The sequence below is a fragment of the Olea europaea genome, chromosome 9, assembly GCF_002742605.1.
Source record: "Olea europaea var. sylvestris chromosome 9, O_europaea_v1, whole genome shotgun sequence".
Lineage (NCBI taxonomy): Eukaryota > Viridiplantae > Streptophyta > Magnoliopsida > Lamiales > Oleaceae > Olea > Olea europaea.
Genome location: NC_036245.1, coordinates 3,857,454 through 3,875,993, shown reverse-complemented (window position 1 = coordinate 3,875,993; position 18,540 = coordinate 3,857,454). Strand labels below are relative to the sequence as shown.

At 35.4% G+C, this 18,540-nt stretch overlaps 2 pseudogenes; both read right to left on the bottom strand.

The window, feature by feature from the left end:
* Positions 1–1,136: 1,136 nt before the first annotated feature.
* Positions 1,137–6,218, bottom strand: LOC111400031 (annotated as a pseudogene).
* A 4,089-nt stretch (positions 6,219–10,307) lies between these two features.
* Positions 10,308–15,315, bottom strand: LOC111400030 (annotated as a pseudogene).
* Positions 15,316–18,540: the final 3,225 nt, after the last annotated feature.

Genomic DNA, 18,540 nt, shown 5'->3' with positions numbered 1-18,540 from the left:
CCAAGATGTGTTTTGTTCTCCTCCTATGCATTCTAGCCTTAATTCTGACGAGTCAAAGCTTTATATCGCGTTCCCATCGAGTTCCAAAAGAGTTTTAATGCAAAATGGAAACTACAGAAATGGCCCACCAATTTGGCCTATGCGACTACATAGGCTTAAAAATTTTGGGGTTTTTACATCCTGATGGCAGCTACACGACCGCATAGAGGTCTTCTTTCAAAAATGTTGATTTTAGTCCTTGAACTTCCTTCTCTACCATCCTGGTCTCGTTTCTTCCTTCTTGTCATTCCATTGATTAGTGTTAATCTCCAATTGGTACTTGTCACAATCAAATCTTACATTTCTCCTTTGGTTCATCTTTTGGATATTTGCATTTCGATCCTTGAACTTTCACTTTGATTAGTTTTGGTCCTTTTGCTCATTTTTCTCGTGAATTCTACCATGCCCATCAATAAATCCTACAATACAAGAATTAAACAAATTTAGTGTCACATTTCGAACACTTTGCTCATAATTTAGTCATGTTTGTGATCTACATAAGTGCATAAAGATGCAATTATCAATTAACGTCAACATAAATTATTGAATCATACTTTATGTACATTTGTATATGCTCACATTAACACTTTGCCACATGACATTACAAATTTGACAGTTTTTTTTTTTAAAAGGCAAATTTTTCATCCAATAATTTGTTAACAACAATGCATGTGTCAGCAAGTGCAATGTCTTAAATTATTTTAGTCTCAGGATAATTTACGGATTTATAAAGGTTTAGGACCCACAACGTAAAAGGTTTGGGAGCCGAGCCAATGCAATTTGAAAAAAACAAAATGGATTGGCAGTCATCGTCAATACAGTAGATACCATAATCGGAAGAGAGATCCTATGGGTAAAAACTTGCATTTGTCACAAGTAGCAAAATCCTTGGAATAGGAATCACAATTTTGTTACAAAGTTTAGCTCTTAACCACTCGACAGAAATTTAATAGATATGCTAATCACAGTTTAGTATTATCATTGATTATTCAGCTACATAAAATGTCAGAAAACAAAATCTTGCACGTACGACTTAATTTCTCGTAATGACGATCAATGATCAATTGCCAAACATCATTTTTACCAAAATGGTTGTTTCAGGGATAGTAACTTGTGAATGTAAATCCTCTTCCCACAATCTCGCTAGCACAAAACCATGCAAAGCACTCGATGCCAAACCATTCAGCGATGCCAACATCCTTGACATTCAACTCCTGCTTGTGTTTCTAGGCGTTCTTGACATAATCGAGTTCTTTCCAAAATGACTCCGTATGACCAGGAGTGCTAAAAATAACAAGTGAAGAAAACTTGTAAAGACACGTTCATTTTAGGAAATTGCTGATAAAGAAACTAGCAAATTATGGACATACAACTCATGTACTAACATAGATTCAACGATATTATTGGAGCTATTGTGACAACAACTAATTACGTTCGGCAACTCTAGTTAACAATGGACCATAGTTTGAAGTCTAAACCAAATTATATTATCATAATGAATTCCATATAATACATTGAAACACATTTTACACTATGCCATACAGTGTGTTTCACTTCCATGTAATGTAGATAACTTCACCAAGCCATTTTCAGCCGCTGTGAACATATGTTCAAAATGGGGGGTCCAGGACATATCATGTCAAATGACAACCATGTTAGTGGTGCCAAGCATGAAAAGGTTTAACCAAAAAAGTTGTTCAACTCTATAAAATAGCATAACCTTTACGACTTCGAGCCACTTCGCCCCTTATCCATGAATGAATTATAGATAGACTACTTGGCGCCTGACAAAATAGTGATTATCCTATAGGCTAGCTGTAACAGATGTTTCACAAGAAGGAATACAAAGAAAATGCCCAAAGGCAGAGAGAATTCTCTGAAATTGGATTCAATTTTATTAAACTCCAGAATGACGAAAAATAACCCAGAAGTCGAGTTATATAGTAGAGAAGATTCGAAATTGTACCAAAAATAGCAAAATCGAATAATCATACTAAAATAAAAATATGTAACAAAATAAGCAACTTGCCAAAAATCTAGCTCAAATCGAGTTCGTAATCACCTCAAAAAATGGTAATTAAAATATTACCATAAATGGAAAAAAAATAACAAAAATTGGAAATTCGGAAGGAAAAACAACTAATTTTAGCCTTGAAATTTATGCCCACCGAGCATAGCTGGGTGACCACGACGTGCGTGCCGAAAAGAGCTTTTCGGATTAGGATTAAGGAGAGTGTTGCAATCACTTTCCATCTTTGCGCCGATCTGCCATCTTATAGTATTTCAATGCCATCAATGTGCTATCTGACATCTCAACGTCACTTGATTTGGAACCTCTTGCATCAGTCGTCCTAGGTTGGAAAAACTCGCCCTCGAGTTCACATTAGCTTCATCGGACTCTAAAAAACAAGGACTTAGATGTTTCACATTGAAGACATCGAAAAAACTTCAAAATGGCTGGGAAGGCGCAACTTGTAAGCATTATCATTGATCTTCTACAGCACCTCACAAGGTCCAATTTTCTCTTCCTTAAGCTTATTATACTCTTCAACTAGAAAACGATCACGAGTTAATACTGCCCAAACAAAATCACCAACATCAAAAAGTACTTGACGACAATGGTTAATACTGAGGGTCCTAAGCAATACTAAAATTCAACTTCATTCTCAGTTTTTCCCACAAACTTCTCCAGAAATGATCCATGAACACAGTGTCACGATCAAAAGTAATTGACTTGGAAACTCTATGTAAACGCATAATCTCTTCAAAAATAAAAATGAGCAATCCAAGTAGCATCCATTGTATTTCGACGACTTACAAAATGGGCCATCTTTGAAAACCTATCAACCATGACAATAATAGAATCCATTGCCCGTTGTGCATGGGTAAGCGAAACACAAAATCCATGCTGACGACAAACCACAGGGCTTTAGGTATAGGTAAAGGCCTGTAAAGTAAAGGCATGTACAATCCACCATTAGTTAGAACTCCTTTAAACCACTGACATACATAACACCGCTCTACATGATGCCCCACGTTATTACTCAATTTGGGCCAATAATGATTAGAAGAAACCAAAGCCAACATCTTATCTCGCCCCAAAATGTCCCTTATTATGAAGTTCACTAATAATCTACTGGCTCAGTGAACAATCTGGGATGCACAACTGTAATCCACGAAACAGATAACCATTACACAAAATGAAATCATGTCATTGATTATCAATTAAATCATGAATTATCTTCCCAATGGAAGGATTGCAACATACATATTAGGAAACACCTCAAATCCTACAACCCTGGTGCTCATGGTGGTAAAGAGTAGTGTGCGAAGGTTTAATGCATCTGCGACACGATTCTGGCTGCCAGCTTGGTGCCTAAGTGCGAATGTGAACTCCTGCAAGTACGACACCCACTTTGCATACCTTCTACTCAGCTTGTGTTAATCATTGATATACTTCAGGGCCTCATGATCAGTGACAAGAATGAACTCTCTCTATACCAAGTAATGACGCCAATGCTTCAGGGACTAAACTATGGCATAAAACTCCAGATCATATGTGGAATAATTCTTCTTCGATCCTGATAACTTCTCACTGAAAAAGGCTACTGGGCACCCTCTTGACTTAAAACACCACCAATGCCAACCCAGATGCATCACAATTTACTTCAAACATTTTTTCAAAATTAGGAAATGCTAAAATCGGGGCCTCTGTCATCTTCTGCTTAACCAATTGAAAAATGGTCTCTACCTTCTTGGTCCACTAAAAATTGCGTCCCTTAAGACATTCTATGATAGGAGCAATTAGAGTGCTGAAATTTCTGATGAACCAGCGGTAGAAGGACGCCAACCTATGGAAACTGCAGACGTCGTGCAAAGTCTTTGGCTTGGGCCAATTCAAAATCACCTCTATAGCATGTCTTCATCTTCAACATCGTCATATACAGGTTCTCCAACCTCCTTGAATTTGCCTACAATGTCCCCTTTAATAAGGAGAATTTTACTCCTCTAACCAACTGATTTCTTGCAATCAATCACCTGATGTCCCTGTTAACCACATATGAAACATTTAATAGTTAACCACATCTGAAACATTTAATACTTGAGTTAGAATTGTCCGATGGTGGCTGATGGGTAGGACGGGACTCTTGAGGGCAAAAAAAGATTTGAGTATAGCAATGCCGCTCTCAAAATAAGTGATATTGGACTTGGAAGTGCCCTTTCATCTTCTTCTTCATCTTCTTCCAATCAGTGATCTTGGACTTGCCATGCAGCTCTCATGATCGCCTCAACTATTCCGACCATACAAATGCTCTACCCTTGAGTTTTATAGTGACCAGTTTTACCTTGACACGATTTGAGACCTCCTTATACTCAAAATTACGCTCCACTTCATTCAACCAATCAACAAATTCTTCAACTTGTAACATACCAAAAAACTCGATCAGATCCACTCGGTTTCCATGGCAATCCTCCTATCCACGGTGCTCCCATATTCGAGCACGATTGTGATATTGGTTTTCGAAATTGGTATTGAAATCGTGACCTCTATTTCATGATTACCGAATTCCCATTCCACTAGACGTTGGGTTTACTTCACAACTTGCCTCTACAAATCCTCAATTGTCACATCCTGAATATTACATTCATGGTATGGGACTTTCTCAATCGAAACCTGCCCACAACGACCACGACCACGACCACAACCGTGTCCACCAACCATTAAAACTGATGGAAACTCACCCAGGAAGATGCTGATTGCTCTGATACCAATTGGCGCTGGATAGGATAGCGATTATCTTGCGGCTAGCTGTAACAAATGTTTCATAAGAAGGAATATGAAGAAATGCCCAAAGACAGAGAGAATTCTCTAAAATTCGATTCAATTTTATTAAACTCCAGGGTGATGAAAAATAACTCACAAGCCTTGTTATATAGTTGAGAAAATTCAAAATTATCAAAATTTTACCAAAAATAGAAAAATCCAATAATCATACTAAAATAAAATACATAATAAAAGAAGCAACTTGCCAAAAATTTTACTCAAATAGAGTTCGTTATCACCTCAAAAAATGGACAACTAAAATATTACTATCAATGGAAAAAAATAACAAAAATGGAAATTCAGAGGGGAAAACAATGGATTTTGGCCTCGAAATTGACTCCTTCCAAGATAGCTAGGTGACCATGACATGCGCGCTGGAAAGAGTTTTCCACCATCTCATGGCATCTCAATGCCATCAACTCGCTGTCTGACATCTCGGCCTCACTTGATTCGGAACCGCTTGCATCACTAATGCTATATATTTTTACTATTAATAATTTAAATAAATTGAAATAAGGCAAAAGGAAACCATATAATTACTTTAAATAAATTTGCAGAAATTTTTAATACATTAAATTATAGTAAAATGTATGAGAGCGTCTATCTGCGTACTCTAATCTTAAAACATACAACACACTTCAATAGCTTGTGGTCAACACAAGCACAACAGATTAAAAATCTTTTTTTTTTTTGCTGAATTTATTTCAATCACATATTCTTTCAATAAAATAATTTTGCATGTGAACCAATAATCTTAACGTACTTTTTAACACACATTCTAAAAAAAACCACTTTTCACAAAATCTATTCTAAAAAATCTAAAACAGTCCCTAAATGTTATGGATTAGGACCTTATTATTTTCCACTTTTGCATTAAGTGGTAGAGGATTCGAATTTCTCTTATTGATGATAAGAAATATCGCCATGCCAAGCAAACAATTCCTGTAACTTCTTATGCATTAGAATAGCCTGATCAAAAGTTAAAAATTAACAGTAGCTAAAATGAACCACAGGATGGGAAATTAGTTCCAGGTATTCGGTGAACTAGATAGGCGGTAGGAAGGACTGTATAAAATAAGGGACAAAAAATTAAATTCAGAATCCAAGCATGTAATGCACACAAGAAAGAGCATCAATACTAAAGAGTACTCATTAATAATACAAACAAATTAACCTCACAAAACGAGTGTAGAATGTCTGCTTGGCCAATTCATTGCATCTCCATAGTAGATGGCTCCTGAATGTATTGTTTGTTCTGCTTCAACAACTGCTTGCAGTAGGAAGTTCCATGCTTGTCCACAAATTGTGAGGCTTGGACAGCCTTTGTTTGCAATTGCTGTAACATGGCTGCCATCAGATCCCGAATTAATTTCTACCCATCAAACAAAAAGGGCCTAAACCAGAATGGTTATTCAAAATGGAAATTTTTATCCGGGTGGAAAAGATGTTCCTTTTTTACAAGTCTTATGTAAAAGTCCTGCCAAATTAGAGAGAGAAACAAGACCAACAATTAGAAAATCTTGGAATTTTATGCATAGTAGGATTTGTACCTAATTTGAATAAATATGTCAGCAATTCCAGTGTTATTTATTTTATAGACATTTTGAGTGTCATTGTATAACTTAAGTGGAACACATAGCCTGTGGTGTTTAAACTTTTTGTAGGTTGCATTCACTCTACAATTGTCAAGAATGTGTTCACTAATAATAGCAATTTATCAGTTGTTAATTATCTGTAGAGCACATCAGTTAAGTAGTAAAGCTGCATTATGAAAATTTGAGAGTCTTTACGAATACAGTCACCCTCATGCAACATTCTTTTGCACCCAAGTTGACCTTAGAAGACTATAAAGATTTCCAAAATTACAAAACTAGGTTATTCGGAGTTAGTAGATAGTAGTTAGCAATTGATAAGTGTAGTTTATCCACTTGTTTGGGCCTTAAATTAAACGTTTCGAAGATCTTTTAATCAATTATAGCTCAATTTATTGTGTATTTTGTTTGTTAGATGAAACTCAATGACTGAAAGTAAAATTGAAATAAAGAAGCGAAAAATAGTGAGAAAAGTTGAAATTCAAAGTTTGAGGACTCAATTGTAACTTTTCTGTAGTTGATTCAGACTACAAACGATAATTGAAGATTGCTAAGAGTCAATTGTATGCAATTAAAAGTAAAAAAATGAGGTAAATTATTTTCACAAATCAATTTACTCGAATAGCGAAACTGTTGAGAAGCGATTGTAGGTTGTCCTTAGGTTGAACAGCAGCGATAGATAACAGATTACAATGAGACAGCGGTAGGTGGTAGTGAGAAATAGATGCAAGAGGCATGGTGATTGAAAACTAATGTGGTGATGGGATGCATTGAAAAGACTCAACAGCAGATGAAGAGACTGCAGATGGTGGAGCACTGACTGGGAACTAAGCGGCGATGGGCAACGGCAAGCTTGCTGGAAATATCAGTTGATTATGGTGTATAACGGTAGAGAAGCGGGCAAATAGTCACGGGAGATAGTACAGCAGCAACAAGGGAGAGGGTTGGATTAGTTTTGTAGGCAGTTGGTTGGGCGATATAGATGGTAGGGGAGCAAATGCTGATGTGGGAGATGCAAGTCGACAATGTGAGGGGGGACGATGAGTATTATGGTGGTGGTTGGGCTGGTAGTGGGTGATGGGTTTGAGCTTCCTATGGATTGGGCCTGGGGATGGGTGTTACTAATTTAATTTTGTTGGTCTATTTAAGCTTTTTATATGGGCTGGTATTTGGTATATGTCTGTAGTGGGCTGGTATTTGGGGTCGTGGTTTGCATCTGGTATATGTAGTGGGCTGTGTTGAAGCCCTTTTTAGGTACGAGAATAGTAACATTGTTTTCCTGGATTGAACTTAAACAGCAAACTGACTGCAATTGATTTTCTGTTTCACGTTTTTTCCTCTCCTTTTTATTGGGACTATAACAACTAGTAAAGAAGAATAAGGAGAGAGCACGCTGGCTTGTTTCAAGAGTTAAATTCGACAACCGCAAAGTTTGACTAAATTGTAGACTTTTGAAACTTGCCTTGGATCAATTCTTAATGATTTTGGAATGAAAATGACTTAATTTCAAAATAATAGAAGATGAAGGACTAAAGTCATATATAAAAAATGGAATTGTTTCATTTTATTTCTTAAACTATTTGGTGAAAACCAAGTTAAACACTTATGTGGAACTCAAGTTGAATAAGGATTTTGCCTAAATTTATTATTATTATTATTATTATTTTTTAAATACACACCATAGTCCAATAATTAAAAAGGGGGCTTGTAGGGTTTCGTTATAAACATATATTTGAGCCAAGGTTTGGGAAATTAATTGTGCATATATTATTCAAGTAAAAAAGAAGGAAAAAAAAAATCAAGAAGTCAATCAAGAAGCTACAGTTTCAAGATTTCACAAGAAGAGGGTGGAATCTTGATGCAATATCTTCACTGTTTTCTCGTTTTTCCTTAAACTTTTATTTTTATTCTCCCATGATGTTTAAGTAACTAATTAATTAGGATAAATGATTGTAACCTAATTTTGAACCTTAATAATTAAAAGTTTTAAATCTCAAATTGATTGTGTAATTTTTAATCTCTCTTTTGATTTCATATACTGAAAAGTGAAACGGTTTAGAATTCTTTTTTTTGATTGCTCGTCAATTTTAGTTATTAAATTTGGAATGGATGTTATGGGTAATATTTGTTATTAATTTTGCTTTCTTTTTTTGATTGCTCGTGTGTTAATAACATGTTATGAATTTACTTTATTTACAGCTCATAGGTCATGGATTTGTGTTAATTACAAAAAGAAAAAATTAGATGTACTGACATTGGGCCAAAAGCTTTATTGCTATTATTTTATAAAATTCAGTTTAGGCAAAAGACAAAACCGACTAATCGAACCGATCCGATGCAAACCGATAGAGTTTGGGTTGCTTCAATTTAAGAGCTTGATTGGATCAGGTTGGGTTGAAATTTATCCAAAAGTCGGATTGGATTTCGGGTTGAGGTAAAAACCGACCCGACCCAACCTAAACCGTGACCAAGCCTATTTTGTGCTATGAAACCGGGTGAAAATGCAAAAATTTAAAATGAATAGAAATTTTGCAAATTATAGGTCAAAAGTATAGACATTTTGTGCTATTAAGCCTTGTTTCAATAGTAAGTTGCTTTGTACTGATTGGGCCACCTCCTAAATCAACCCCACAAGTTTTTCCATAGGAATGTCAGCCCTAATTGCTAGCTCCTTTGCCTTCTAATAATTGGCCCTTCTCTAAATTCAGGCCCACAGATTTTATATTCATAGCTCCTATTTCAACCCATTCACAAAATTACACTCCAATATCTCTTTCAATAATGTCTGCGAAAGAGCGTCCAATTCCATCTTCTTTCTCTCTCGTTCAGTCAACCCATTAATTTCCAAGTATTAATGAAAATCGGCATTTTCAACTTCCTGATTCGCCTCCAATATTTTTCCTCCGTGTTATGGCCCGTGCCTACCGTGATTCATCCATAACTACCTTCCCTTGATCCTTCTGTACTCATGCTTTCCTCAACGAACTTGGTTGGAATTTCGAAAGTAAGTGTCGGCTCAGGTGCGTTCTCCGCCATCCCTTTTTCCTTCCTAACTCTTTCTTGCCCGTTCAATTTCTTCATCATTAAATCAAATTTCTCCATCATTGCTATCATCGCCCTCTGAAATTCAAATTTCGTGGACTTCAGATCTTCTTGCAACTCTGAGTGTATTCCATCAGTTCTGGTTTCCAAGGCTCCCACTCGATCCTCGAGAGTCATCTTCCCAGTCATGGTGCTATGATACCAATTGATAGGATTCCATTCTGAAAAAGGGCAGAATTCAATTTGCACAAGGGAGCAGCTATGTATTCATGTAATTGAAAGGTTGCAGCTATGTATGACTTTGCCACATGACATTACAAATTTGACAGTTTTTTTTTTAAAAGGCAAATTTTTCATCCAATAATTTGTTAACAACAATGCATGTGTCAGCAAGTGCAATGTCTTAAATTATTTTAGTCTCAGGATAATTTACGGATTTATAAAGGTTTAGGACCCACAACGTAAAAGGTTTGGGAGCCGAGCCAATGCAATTTGAAAAAAACAAAATGGATTGGCAGTCATCGTCAATACAGTAGATACCATAATCGGAAGAGAGATCCTATGGGTAAAAACTTGCATTTGTCACAAGTAGCAAAATCCTTGGAATAGGAATCACAATTTTGTTACAAAGTTTAGCTCTTAACCACTCGACAGAAATTTAATAGATATGCTAATCACAGTTTAGTATTATCATTGATTATTCAGCTACATAAAATGTCAGAAAACAAAATCTTGCACGTACGACTTAATTTCTCGTAATGACGATCAATGATCAATTGCCAAACATCATTTTTACCAAAATGGTTGTTTCAGGGATAGTAACTTGTGAATGTAAATCCTCTTCCCACAATCTCGCTAGCACAAAACCATGCAAAGCACTCGAGGCCAAACCATTCAGCAATGCCAACATCCTTGACATTCAACTCCTACTTGTGTTTCTAGGCGTTCTTCACATAATCGAGTTCTTTCCAAAATGACTCCCTATGACCAGGAGTGCTAAAAATGACAAGTGAAGAAAACTTGTAAAGACACATTCATTTTAGGAAATTGCTGATAAAGAAACTAGCAAATTATGGACATACAACTCATGTACTAACATAGATTCAACGATATTATTGGAGCTATTGTGACAACAACTAATCACGTTCGGCAACTCTAGTTAACAATGGACCATAGTTTGAAGTCTAAACCAAATTATATTATCATAATGAATTCCATATAATACATTGAAACACATTTTACACTATGCCATACAGTGTGTTTCACTTCCATGTAATGTAGATAACTTCACCAAGCCATTTTCAGCCGCTGTGAACATATGTTCAAAATGGGGGGTCCAGGACATATCATGTCAAATGACAACCATGTTAGTGGTGCCAAGCATGAAAAGGTTTAACCAAAAAAGTTGTTCAACTCTATAAAATAGCATAACCTTTACGACTTCGAGCCACTTCGCCCCTTATCCATGAATGAATTATAGATAGACTACTTGGCGCCAGACAAAATAGTGATTATCCTATAGGCTAGCTGTAACAGATGTTTAACAATGAGGAATACAAAGAAAATGCCCAAAGGCAGAGAGAATTCTCTGAAATTGGATTCAATTTTATTAAACTCCAGAATGACGAAAAATAACCCAGAAGTCGAGTTATATAGTAGAGAAGATTCGAAATTGTACCAAAAATAGCAAAATCGAATAATCATACTAAAATAAAAATATGTAACAAAATAAGCAACTTGCCAAAAATCTAGCTCAAATCGAGTTCGTAATCACCTCAAAAAATGGTAATTAAAATATTACCATAAATGGAAAAAAATAACAAAAATTGGAAATTCGGAAGGAAAAACAACTAATTTTAGCCTTGAAATTTATGCCCACCGAGCATAGCTGGGTGACCACGACGTGCGTGCCGAAAATAGCTTTTCGGATTAGGATTAAGGAGAGTGTTGCAATCACTTTCCATCTTTGCGCCGATCTGCCATCTTATAGTATTTCAATGCCATCAACGTGCTATCTGACATCTCAACGTCACTTGATTTGGAACCTCTTGCATCAGTCGTCCTAGGTTGGAAAGAACTCGCCCTTGAGTTCACATTAGCTTCATCGGACTCTACAAAACAAGGACTTAGATGTTTCACATTGAAGACATCGAAAAAACTTCAAAATGGCTGGGAAGGCGCAACTTGTAAGCATTATCATCGATCTTCTACAGCACCTCACAAGGTCCAATTTTCTCTTCCTTAAGCTTATTATACTCTTCAACTAGAAAACGATCACGAGTTAATACTGCCCAAACAAAATCACCAACATCAAAAAGTACTTGACGACAATGGTTAATAGTGAGGGTCCTAAGCAATACTAAAATTCAACTTCATTCTCAGTTTTTCCCACAAACTTCTCCATAAATGATCCATGAACACAGTGTCACGATCAAAAGTAATTGACTTGGAAACTCTATGTAAACGCATAATCTCTTCAAAAATAAAAATGAGCAATTCAAGTAGCATCCATTGTCTTTTGACGACTTACAAAATGGGCCATCTTTGAAAACCTATCAACCATGACAATAATAGAATCCATTGCCCATTGTGCATGGGTAAGCGAAACACAAAATCCATGCTGACGACAAACCACAGGGCTTTAGGTATAGGTAAAGGCCTGTAAAGTATAGGCATGTACAATCCACCATTAGTTAGAACTCCTTTAAACCACTGACATACATAACACCGCTCTACATGATGCCCCATGTTATTACTCAATTTGGGCCAATAATGATTAGAAGAAACCAAAGCCAACATCTTATCTCGCCCCAAAATGTCCCTTATTATGAAGTTCACTAATAATCTACTGGCTCAGTGAACAATCTGGGATGCACAACTGTAATCCACGAAACAGATAACCATTACACAAAATGAAATCATGTCATTGATTATCAGTTAAATCCTGAATTATCTTCCCAATGGAAGGATTGCAACATACATATTAGGAAACACCTCAAATCCTACAACCCTGGTGCTCATGGTGGTAAAGAGTAGTGTGCGAAGGTTTAATGCATCTACGACACGATTCTGGCTGCCAGCTTGGTGCCTAAGTGCGAATGTGAACTCCTGCAAGTACGACACCCACTTTGCATACCTTCTACTCAGCTTGTGTTAATCATTGATATACTTCAGGGCCTCATGATCAGTGACAAGAATGAACTCTCTCTATACCAAGTAATGACGCCAATGCTTCAGGGACTAAACTATGGCATAAAACTCCAGATCATATGTGGAATAATTCTTCTTCGATCCTGATAACTTCTTACTGAAAAAGGCTACTGGGCACCCTCTTGACTTAAAATACCACCAATGCCAACCCAGATGCATCACAATTTACTTCAAACATTTTTTCAAAATTAGGAAATGCTAAAATCGAGGCCTCTGTCATCTTCTGCTTAACCAATTGAAAAATGGTCTCTACCTTCTTGGTCCACTAAAAATTACGTCCCTTAAGACATTCTATGATAGGAGCAATTAGAGTGCTGAAATTTCTAATGAACCAGCGGTAGAAGGATGCCAACCTATGGAAACTACAGACGTCGTGCAAAGTCTTTGGCTTGGGCCAATTCAAAATCACCTCTACAGCACGTCTTCATCTTCAACATCGTCATATACAGGTTCTCCAACCTCCTTGAATTTGCCTACAATGTCCCCTTTAATAAGGAGATTTTTACTCCTCTAACCAACCGGTTTCTTGCAATCAGTCACCTGATGTCCCTGTTAACCACATATGAAACATTTAATAGTTAACCACATCTGAAACATTTAATACTTGAGTTAGAATTGTCCGGTGGTGGCTGATGGGTAGGATGGGACTCTTGAGGGCAAAAAAAGATTTGAGTATAGCAATGCCGCTCTCATAATAAGTGATATTGGACTTGGAAGTGCCCTTTCATCTTCTTCTTCATCTTCTTCCAATCAGTGATCTTGGACTTGCCATGCAGCTCTCATGATCGCCTCAACTATTCCGACCATACAAATGCTCTACCCTTGAGTTTGATAGTGACCAGTTTTACCTTGACACGATTTGAGACCTCCTTATACTCAAAATTACGCTCCACTTCATTCAACCAATCAACAAATCCTTCAGCTTGTAACATACCAAAAAACTCGAGCAGATCCACTCGGTTTCCATGGCAATCCTCCTATCCACGGTGCTCCCATACTCGAGCACGATTGTGATACTGGTTTTTGAAATTGGTATTGAAATCGTGACCTCTATTTCATGATTACCGAATTCCCGTTCCACTAGACGTTGGGTTTACTTCACAACTTGCCTCTACAAATCCTCAATCGTCACAACCGCGTCCACCAACCATTAAAACTGATGGAAACTCACCTAGGAAGATGCTGATTGCTCTGATACCAACTGGCGCTGGATAGGATAGCGATTATCTTGCGGCTAGCTGTAACAAATGTTTCATAAGAAGGAATATGAAGAAATGCCCAAAGACAGAGAGAATTCTCTAAAATTCGAATCAATTTTATTAAACTCCAGGGTGATGAAAAATAACTCACAAGCCTTGTTATATAGTTGAGAAAATTCAAAATTATCAAAATTTTACCAAAAATAGCAAAATCCAATAATCATACCAAAATAAAATACATAATAAAAGAAGCAACTTGCCAAAAATTTGACTCAAATCGAGTTCGTTATCACCTCAAAAAATGGACAGCTAAAATATTACTATCAATGGAAAAAAATAACAAAAATGGAAATTCAGAGGGGAAAACAATGGCTTTTGGCCTCGAAATTGACTCCTTCCGAGATAGCTAGGTGACCATGACATGCGCGCTGGAAAGAGTTTTCCGCCATCTCATGGTATCTCAATGCCATCAACTCGCTGTCTGACATCTCGACCTCACTTGATTCGAAGCCGCTTGCATCACTAATGCGATATATTTTTACTATTAATAATTTAAATAAATTGAAATAAGGCAAAAGGAAACCATATAATTACTTTAAATAAATTTGCAGAAATTTTTAATACATTAAATTATAGTAAAATGTATGAGAGCATCTATCTGCGTACTCTAATCTTAAAACATACAACACACTTCAATAGCTTGTGGTCAACACAAGCACAACAGATTAAAAATCTTTTTTTTTTTTGCTGAATTTATTTCAATCACATATTCTTTCAATAAAATAATTTTGCATGTGAACCAATAATCTTAACGTACTTTTTAACACACATTCTAAAAAAAACCACTTTTCACAAAATCTATTCTAAAAAATCTAAAACATTCCCTAAATGTTATGGATTAGGACCTTATTATTTTCCACTTTTGCATTAAGTGGTAGAGGATTCGAATTTCTCTTATTGATGATAAGAAATATCACCATGCCAAGCAAACAATTCCTGTAACTTCTTATGCATTAGAATAGCCTGATCAAAAGTTAAAAATTAACAGTAGCTAAAATGAACCACAGGATGGGAAATTAGTTCCAGGTATTCAATGAACTAGATAGGCGGTGGGAAGGACTGTATAAAATAAGGGTCAAGAAATTAAATTCAGAATCCAAGCATGTAATGCACACAAGAAAGAGCATCAAAACTAAAGAGTACTCATTAATAATACAAAGAAATTAACCTCACAAAACGAGTGTAGAATGGCTGCTTGGCCAATTCATTGCATCTCCATAGTAGATGGCTCCTGAATGTATTGTTTGTTCTGCTTCAACAACTGCTTGCAGTAGGAAGTTCCATGCTTGTCCACAAATTGTGAGGCTTGGACAGCCTTTGTTTGCAATTGCTGTAACATGGCTGCCATCAGATCCCGAATTAATTTCTACCCATCAAACAAAAAGGGCCTAAACCAGAATGATTATTCAAAATGGAAATTTTTATCCGGGTGGAAAAGATGTTCCTTTTTTACAAGTCTTATGTAAAAGTCCTGCCAAATTAGAGAGAGAAACAAGACCAACAATTAGAAAATCTTGGAATTGTATGCATAGTAGGATTTGTACCTAATTTGAATAAATATGTCAGCAATTCCAGTGTGTTATTTATTTTATAGACATTTTGAGTGTCATTGTATAACTTAAGTGGAACACATAGCCTGTGGTGTTTAAACTTTTTGTAGGTTGCATTCACTCTACAATTGTCAAGAATGTGTTCACTAATAATAGCAATTTATCAGTTGTTAATTATCTGTAGAGCACATCAGTTAAGTAGTAAAGCTGCATTATGAAAATTTGAGTCTTTACGAATACAGTCACCCTCATGCAACATTCTTTTGCACCCAAGTTGACCTTAGAAGACTATAAAGATTTCCAAAATTACAAAACTAGGTTATTCGGAGTTAGTAGATAGTAGTTAGCAATTGATAAGTGTAGTTTATCCACTTGTTTGGGCCTTAAATTAAACGTTTCGAAGATCTTTTAATCAATTATAGCTCAATTTATTGTGTATTTTGTTTGTTAGATGAAACTCAATGACTGAAAGTAAAATTGAAATAAAGAAGCGAAAAATAGTGAGAAAAGTTGAAATTCAAAGTTTGAGGACTCAATTGTAACTTTTCTGTAGTTGATTCAGACTACAAACGATAATTGAAGATTGCTAAGAGTCAATTGTATGTAATTAAAAGTAAAAAAATGAGGTAAATTATTTTCACAAATCAATTTACTCGAATAGCGAAACTGTTGAGAAGCGATTGTAGGTTGTCCTTAGGTTGAACAGCAGCGATAGATAACAGATTACAATGAGACAGCGGTAGGTGGTAGTGAGAAATAGATGCAAGAGGCATGGTGATTGAAAACTAATGTGGTGATGGGATGCATTGAAAAGACTCAACAGCAGATGAAGAGACTGCAGATGGTGGAACACTGACTGGGAACTAAGCGGCAATGGGCAACGGCAAGCTTGCTGGAAATATCAGTTGATTATGGTGTATAACGGTAGAGACGCGGGCAAATAGTCACGGGAGATAGTACAGCAGCAACAAGGGAGAGGGTTGGATTAGTTTTGTAGGCAGTTGGTTGGGCGATATAGATGGTAGGGGAGCAAATGCTGATGTGGGAGATGCAAGTCGACAATGTGAGGGGGGACGATGAGTATTATGGTGGTGGTTGGGCTGGTAGTGGGTGATGGGTTTGAGCTTCCTATGGATTGGGCCTGGGGATGGGTGTTACTAATTTAATTTTGTTGGTCTATTTAAGCTTTTTATATGGGCTGGTATTTGGTATATGTCTGTAGTGGGCTGGTATTTGGGGTCGTGGTTTGCATCTGGTATATGTAGTGGGCTGTGTTGAAGCCCTTTTTAGGTACGAGAATAGTAACATTGTTTTCCTGGATTGAACTTAAACAGCAAACTGACTGCAATTGATTTTCTGTTTCACGTTTTTTCCTCTCCTTTTTATTGGGACTATAACAACTAGTAAAGAAGAATAAGGAGAGAGCACGCTGGCTCCTATGATCAAGACGAATGTCAAACTCCATGTACAATATGGAGTGTACAATGAGCATTATTCTAATGAAAAAATACTGCTCTAAACGATTTTTGTTTCTTTTACTACTAAAATAAACTTTCCAATTTGTATCATATAGCCAGTGGTAGATTTTAAGGATCTAGTTGTTTTACATATTCTAGTAGATACATCAATGAACAATGAACTGAATGGAGCTGTAAACAATAACTCATGTGGACAGCCCAGAATTTGTTAGGAAGAAGAGTTAGTTTTTTGTTGTTGAGTTTCTCTAATTTACCCTGTATTTTCTCTTAGCAGATAGTTCACTAGGTTGTATGTTGTACTTCCACTCCTTCAAAAAGAAGCCTGGTCCAGCCATTGACGTCGTGCAAGATGAAGATCTTCACTGTCATCTTATGCTAATTTGTAAAAATGTAGAATAATGGACACAATAACGATAAAGAAATATTAGGGACATGAATGGTGAGGTGGTCCATCTTGGTCTCAGGCTATCTACAGCATTGTAAAATTTTGCACTTTATCTCAAATTTTGCACCAATGTTACATCAAAATAAATTTCATCTCCAACCATTACACCAAAACTTACACCAAACGAACAGTGTTTTATTATTTTATTCATTCTTTTGATTTTTGACAGTGTATTTATTTAAAAAATTTATTTATTTATTTATTTTATAACTACATAAATTTCTAAATCATAACTACGTTAAATTAACAAACATGTTGAATTATTATTGATTACTAAATTATTCACATGTTTTATATATTATGTTAAATTGACAAAAATAATTAATTGTATTATTATAAACACTTACGTTAAATTTAGAAAAATAATTACTAAATTAAAAAAATCCTTAATTATTATTGATTATATTATTAAAAATAATAAACTTTAATAATATAATTAATAATGTAATTAACTATTATTATTGTTATTATTATTATCATCATCATTATTATTATAGAATGAAAATGACACAAATACCCATAACCATTATCTTTGAAAAATGAAAAAAAGAGAAAAATGGACATTGCACCATTTGGTGCAGAAAATGGTGCAATAAACAGTGTTGCACCAAACTCAGGTCATCTCTAGCGTTGTACCAAATTTTGTATCAAACTAAAATTCATCTCCAACTATTACACCAAATGAACAGTGTTTAACTATTTTCTTCCTTTTTTTATTCTTTATAATTTATTTATTTGAATTATTATTTATTTAATTATTTTATAAATACATAATTTACTAAATAAATAATTATGTTAAATTAAGAAAACGATAAAATTCATTAATAAATATAAAAAAACATAGTACAATGAATAAAAACATCCCAACAACGAAAATATTAAATCATGCCATTAGAAAATAGTACAATGCATTTCGAATATGGATATTACGAAGTCACAAAATAGACAAAGTGCACTTTTTTATGTATCTTTATGTTTAAATAAAATTAGATTATTGCATATATGTCGTTGTTTAATAAATAATCGTGTTTGTTATGTTTTAAATTTTTTTCTTCTTTTAATTAATTTATTAATTATTATTTCTTACATTTAAAATTTAT